A 6,716-nucleotide genomic window follows, 5' to 3' on the forward strand; every position below is an offset into this window, starting at 1 on the left:
CAGGGCTGGGATGCTCATCTCAGGGGAGAGGAGAGGTCACCTGCCTTGGGTAGGTGCATCAGCACAGGTTACAACCTCTAAGGGAGACAGCCAGCATGGTCGGGAGCAGGGCAGCTCAGGGCTCTCTTTCCACTGCTCTGCAAGGTGAGTCCTCTGTGCTTTGCCACAGCCCATCACCATGGGCTGGTGGGTGCTTTGAAGGGATGCTCCTCCTGCCCAGGAACAAATGACATGAGTGCCACCATCTCCCCTAAAACTGGCATGACTGGGGACTCAGTCATCCTGGGAAGCCAGGAGCCCCGACCACGTCTCCAGGGACCCTGCCAGGAGGGAGGGAAGGAAAGCGGGGCTGGGACTGGAGAGATCCCAGACACAGACAAGGAATGTCATATAGGACTCTCACGCACAGTTCAGCTATAGCTGTGTACTCTGCTCTTTTGTCTGTTTCTCTCGAGAAAGTTCAATCTCAGTTGTCAGTCCCCTTCTGCTTTTTTTGAAGTTGGAGAACTATGTACAAGGATGGCATCTCTAATTAATATAAATATAGCGAAACATAAATAATAGACATGCCTGAAATAGTGTCACCCCCGAGCAGGCAAGTGTACGCGTCATGGAAAGAAAATAAAAATGCTTTTTATCCGTTTTGGCATTTTTTTGTTTGGTTGGTTTTGGCGTTTTTTTTCCGTTCCTCAGGAAAGAGCAACCTTTGCTATGGGTGAAACCGCTCAAAAGCAGAAGAGACCGAGGTGCAGGGGGGGTAAAAAGCCCCGGGGAAGAGAGCGGGACGGGGATGGGGACGAGGAGCGGCGGGGCTGCGGGGCACGGTGCGGGGCCGGTGGGAGGTGGGGAAAGTCCGGCCGCTGTGAGGGGTGCGGGGGGTGGGAATTCATCATAAATGAGTTTTATCATGGAAACGCGGCTCCCGGCCCTCCCCGCAGGTCGGCTGCTGCCCGCCACGGCGCCTCCCGGCGCTGCCCCGGGCCCGGGGAGGGGCGGGGGCGCGGTGGGGACCGCCGGGCTCTTCCCTCCAACTCCTCCTCCTCCTCCTCCTCCTCCTCCTCCCCCTCCTCCCCCTCCTCCCCCCCTCCCCCCCGGCCGCCCGCCGGTGCCGGCGGAGGCGGGCGGAGCGGAGCGGCGCGGGCTGGGCCCGCTCGCATCCCCCCGCGCCGCCCGCCCGGCTCCGCCTCGCCGAGGGAGCGGGGAGCTGCCGGGCTGCCCAGCGAGGCCGGCAACCGGCAGCCCCGGAGCCGCCGCCGCCGGAGCGACCTGGCCCAGCCCCGCCGTTCCGCCGGCGCTCCGCTGGCCGCCGCCGATGGCACCGCGCTGCCGCCTCCAAGTAAGGGGACAGTGGCGGGGGCACGCGGGGCTGCGGCAAGGGGGGGGGACCGGGGACCCGCCGTGGGCTGGCCCATTTCCAGCCGTGGGAAAATGCCCCGACCCCCGCGTGGACCGCCGCTCGCCCAGCCGCGACCTCCTGCCCCGGCCGGGACCGACTCGGCGGCGCTCGCCCCGCTCGCCCCCGCCCGGCTCCCCGCGCCCCGCACGGTGCCCTCGGAGCCCGCGACGCCCCTGGGGCCGGTCCCGACCCCGTCCCGAGGTCTTTGGGCCGGCTTTGTAGCAGTTTGGGGAGCGGGGACACGCATTCAAGGAGCGGGGCAGCGCTGGGGCATGGGAGCTGGGGTCCCCGGGTGCCCAGGGAGGGGGGAAATCTGCCCTAAGGGTCGGGAAGGACGGGGCAGCATGCCCTTGTCCCCCAGGGTGGAGAAGATGGCTGCCACCGAGCCTTTAACACAGCCTGGGGAGGCTACGCAATCTTCACTGGTGTCTCAGCATGTGTTCGTTCTCAGCTTTGCTATGAAACCACACACCCTTTTGACGGGCAGAGAAACAGCCCGAGTCAGCCATTCCCCTGCATTGCCAGGCCAGAAAAGCTCGTTAGTGTCTTTCTCCTTGGGTAAAAATTGCTGGGGCTGTTTGCTTTGGAGGGCAGGAGGACCAAGGAGGTGTTCAGCATGCCTGGCCTGTGGGAGGAGGCTGTCTGCAACTTGTTGCTCTGGTTGTTTTGGGGGATGAAAGGGGAGAAGCACATATTTCAAAGCTACTGGAAAGCAGTGTTATCCCACGCAAGGTGCAGTTAACCCATGGGACTCACTGCTGCAGGATTCGCATGGGGGGAGAGCCGGGGCTTCCCTGTGCCGGCAGCAGGAAGCCCAGGATTTGTAGGTGCAAGGCGATGGAGCTTGGAGCCTGGGGAGGATCCCAGCTCCCAGGCTGCAGGGCCAGCCACTGCCTCCCCTGTCTGCCATGGGAGGGGGCCTTTCTGCAAGACAAGCTCTGGGTTGGCTGGGACCTGCAGGAGAGGTGGTGAGGGGGACAGATCTCACTCAGAAGGCATCCTAGCTCTGATCCAGTCTGCTCTGAACTTAGCCAGCAAAATTATTCTCTAAAAAGGCAACCATAGTAAGTTGGGAAGTTGTTGCTGTCCCTAGGGTGTAAGCCAAGCTGGCCTGGCCCTGGTGAGCTGACGGGGGGGTGAGCTCCAGGGGGGCCGTGCTGGGTCCCCGCTGTCCCCACGCGGCTGGGCTGAGCCAAGCTCTCCCAGCTCCCAGGTGGGAGTTGGTACATCTGCAGCCCAACTCCACGGCCAGAGGGCTGGCCACGGCCACCCTCCTCTTCCTGTGTCACTGCCTGGTTGTGTGGGAGAGAGCATGTGCCACGCAAGAGCTGGTCACGGTGGTGGCAGATGTCTCTTCTCTCCCTCTTTGCTGGTCCTCGACACAGCGGTCGAGGAGAGGGAAGCATCTCTTAGCAGAACGCTGTTTGCTTGCTTAAAAGCTGCCGGGGGAGGATGCCCTGCAGCCAGGAGCGGGGGCAGAGGCCCAGCAAGGTGCTCGTGGCAGATGTGTGCATGCAGGGTTTCGGGTTGTGCACCAACAACTGTCTCTGTGTTTGCTGGACTGCTGCCAAAGGCAGAGGAGCAGGCAGCCAGCACCACACACCTCAAAGCAGCTACTCCAGGTGGGAAGGAGCACCTCTCCTCCCATGAGAGGTGCTCGGGGCTGGCAGGCAGGGGCTTATGGGCAGCTGCCTGCCTGGGTGCTCCAGGCACCCCTGCCAGCACATTTCATTGCTGGAGTGCTGCGAGGGTGCTCGGCACCCAAAGCAAAGTTGGTGCAAGATGCCTGGACAGCATGCCTGGCTCTGTGTGGGTGGGTGGATGGGCAAAGGACTGAGGGAATGTGTAGAGAGCAGCAGGGAGGGAGAATGGAAAAAGCAGATCCCCAGTGTCCTCTTGGGCTGGCAAAATGCAGAAAAGTTCATTCTCCTGTCATTGCAGAAAATAGTTTGAGCGTGACTTGGTTAGGGTTTGTTTGCTGCAGTGGGACAGGAGGGATTTACACTCCACCCACCACCTCAGGGGCCTCTCCCCGAGCAGCACAAAAATAGGCTGATCTTTCCAAAAGATGGGGCAGGCGGGCTGGAAAATGCCATTCCTGCAGGGACCCACCGTGCTTCTGCCCTGGGGGAAGATGTTGTGAGTGACTGTGGCTTTCTGTGGGCCCAGCCAGGGATGCAGGGAAGAGCCCGGCTTCAGGTGGTGCCATACCCTGCTGCTGTCGGAGAGCTACAGCCTCTGCATGTGCAAGTGTGCATATGCACAGCAGGAGCTTTCCGTCCTCACACCTCTCCAGAAGCTCTAGGAGTTGATGTTTTTCCTTCCCAAAGGGCACCTGAAGCAGAAATCTCCTGCGGGCAGGGCATGCGCTTGCAGCCCCATCTGCATGTCCCTGTGGAGACAGTTAAAGGCTGGAGGCTCTGCGAGAGCGGCCGCTCTTCTGCTGGCACCTGGAGGCTGCTGTCCCACTGCCCGCAGTTGCTCTGCCCCAGCTTGCGCAGAATTAGGTCTCCATCACTAGCTCCAGTCCCAGGGAGGGCAGGCGGGTACTGGTGGAACAAGCCCTCCCAAACCCACAGCGAGTCCCATGGCACTGTGCTGCATGCCAGGGGAGCAGCCCAGGAGCTGGGTCCTCTGTCCTCGGCAGCACCGGGTGGCCAGGGGATGGCTGGGAGGCTCGTGGGCAGGGATGGCTGGTTGGAAAAACAGCTCCTCTGCCCTGCCATTGCTGTTCCTAGGAACCCCCCCAGCCCTGGACAGTGGGGGTGCCCATGGGCAGCCCCTTCTCATGGATACTGAGACATGCCCACTGCCCATGGCTTGGCCCTGCCACTGCCTGCCTGGGCCCTGCTCGCTGGTGGGGCCTGGCCCATTGCCAGCTTCAGCCTGGCATCTCCTGTGTTGATGTGAGCGTTTCAGGCCCTACATGGCCATGGCCTGGCTCCCACCAAGCTGCCCGCGCCCAGCGATGCTCCCCACGGTGCCTCCTTCATTACCTCTCACCCAGCCCTGAGCTCCCTCACCTGGCCCCGGGGCTGGCAGGATGCTCCTTGTGGGGGCTTCCTGAGGGCTCCAGCACCATCTAATCCCTCAGGGGGGTTTGGGAGGCACATGGAGCCCTCTCAGCTCCCCCCTCTCCATCCTCCCCCAGCCACTTCAGCTGCACTGAGTCACATTGCGCCACCGGTGCCGGCAGAATGGCAAAGCTAACGCATGTGGCTGGCGGGCATGGAGCAAGGAGGGGGAGAGGGGCCGTGTCCCGGTAAGCGCTTTCAGGCAGGGTAATCCGGTGTTATTTGTAACACTAGTAGGGGAGCTATTTTTAGAGAGAGGCAAATTTGATTTAATAGAACATAATTTGCCGCTGACAATTCGGAGGATGGCCAAACGAGCAGCAGCTGGATTCCTAAGGAGGCTTTTTTCTGCCCTTCCTGAAATCCAAGGCTTACATGCCAGAAGTGTCATTTGTTATTCCAGCAATTGCTGGGGGAAAGCCCCTTGGGATGGCCCAATTAGCTCTGCTTTGCTTTCCTTCTATTGCTTTGTGCCACCTCATAACCTGCTGTTGAAAGAAGCAAGGGATATTTTTGCTGCCATCCGTTGCAGGAGGGCTCAGTGCACCCGAAATCCTTTGGGCAGCTGGCAAAGCTGCCTTTTTTTTTTTTTTTTTTGCCTTTTCTTCTGCAGGCTGAGCTAGCTCTGCTCTCTTAGCCTCTCCTTGTACAAATTTAGGATAAAAAATAGGTTCTAGTCAAACCAAACAGCTCATTTGCCAGGAAACAGAAAGGCTGTGTGCACTCCTGGGGGGTTTCTTACAGACTGAGTTCTTCTGGACCAGCCTCAGAGGTACCTTGGGAGAAACCCTTCATCCTGAAAAGGTGCAAACACGGTATTCCTGCTTGTCCTTTCCTTGAGATGAAGATCCCCAGAAAACCAATGCCAGTGTGGGAAGATATTGGATATTTTTTTTCTAGCCCTAAAACTGTTGTGTCCAGCTTGTCCCCAGTTGGTGGCATGGAGACAAAGAGCTGCTGGGATGAGCTGGGACGGCTGTAGGCTGAAGGCAAGTTGCCATGGGGCTGGCAGGGCCCTGGTGAGGGTGGGGAGGTGACATTTCCCTCTGGGTTGTGTGTTGTCCCCACACAAGTGCCCCAAGGGCAGAGCAGTGCAAGCACATGGCATCGTCACCCCCAGCCCTGGGGCAGCTGTCCCCCCCACTGCCCTGGGCAGGAGCAGCAGAAGCATCTTGGGGGGTCCCCAAGCCTCTGCCAGCTTAGCCCCCGCTGCGCTCCCTGCAGCCTCAGAGTCATGTTGTGCTGCAGCCAAGAAACCCCAGGCCATGGGACAGGATTGCCGAGGACAAGAGCCCCAGCAAGCTGTGCCCCGCAGGGCTGTCTCCTGCTAGCAGAGGGAAGGGGGAGCCATGGGGGAGAGGGGCAGGAGTTTTTCTGGGCAGCAGCATCTGCTCAGCTCTCAAAGAGCATCCTTGGGCAGCAGCATCCGTGGCAGAGCATGGCTTCATACCCAGCAAAATTCGCCACAAGGCAAATCCCCCCTGCCTGCCGGACAGCTCCGCACAGCACAGGGCTGGAGCAGCTCCCAGGCAGTGACGAGGGAGAACCCTCAGCAGCCATCTGGGTGGATGCTCAGCCCTGTGCTGCTCACTCAGGGGTCACCATCCCCCCTGTAGCCCCAAGGAGGAGTTTGCAGCACTCCCTGCTCCGCCAACACAGGACTTTGCCCTTGGGCCATGTCGCACCCTGGAGTACTTGCAGCTGCTGGATTTAAAGCCAAAATAACGTTAGTAAAGAAAATTGATTTCTCTGGGGACCAAGCAGCAATGCTTCCCTGATCACATCCCAAAGGCCCCGTGAAGGTGGTCACATCTCCTTGCCAATGCTGGGGTGTAGGAGAAGGTCTATCCCAGAGACAGGCTGTGGGGGAAAAGTCCTGAGGATGAGGGGTTAAGTGCCTGGCCCTGCCGCCCCCCATGTGCGACCATCCCTAGGGACACAGGCTGGGGATGGTGTGGAACATGGGACCTGGCAGCTCCCCAAAATGACTCTCTCGCCTTAATCAAATGCCTTTTCCTGCTAGTAAAGAGGGGCTGTGGGCAGCCCAGCCAGCCATGGAGGGTGTGGGTGCTCCCTGAGCATCGCCCCAAGTTGCACGGCCTTTCCCAGCTCGCCCATGCTCTGCTTTCTCTAGTCCGTCAGCTCAGACTGATGGAAACCGGGAGCCAACATTTAGCAAGGAGATGGGCCTAAAATCGAGATCAAATTGCTCTCATCCGCTCCTTGAAGAACAACCACCTCCTCAG

The sequence above is a fragment of the Pelecanus crispus genome, chromosome 9, assembly GCF_030463565.1.
Source record: "Pelecanus crispus isolate bPelCri1 chromosome 9, bPelCri1.pri, whole genome shotgun sequence".
In the NCBI taxonomy this organism is placed as follows: Eukaryota; Metazoa; Chordata; class Aves; order Pelecaniformes; family Pelecanidae; genus Pelecanus; species Pelecanus crispus.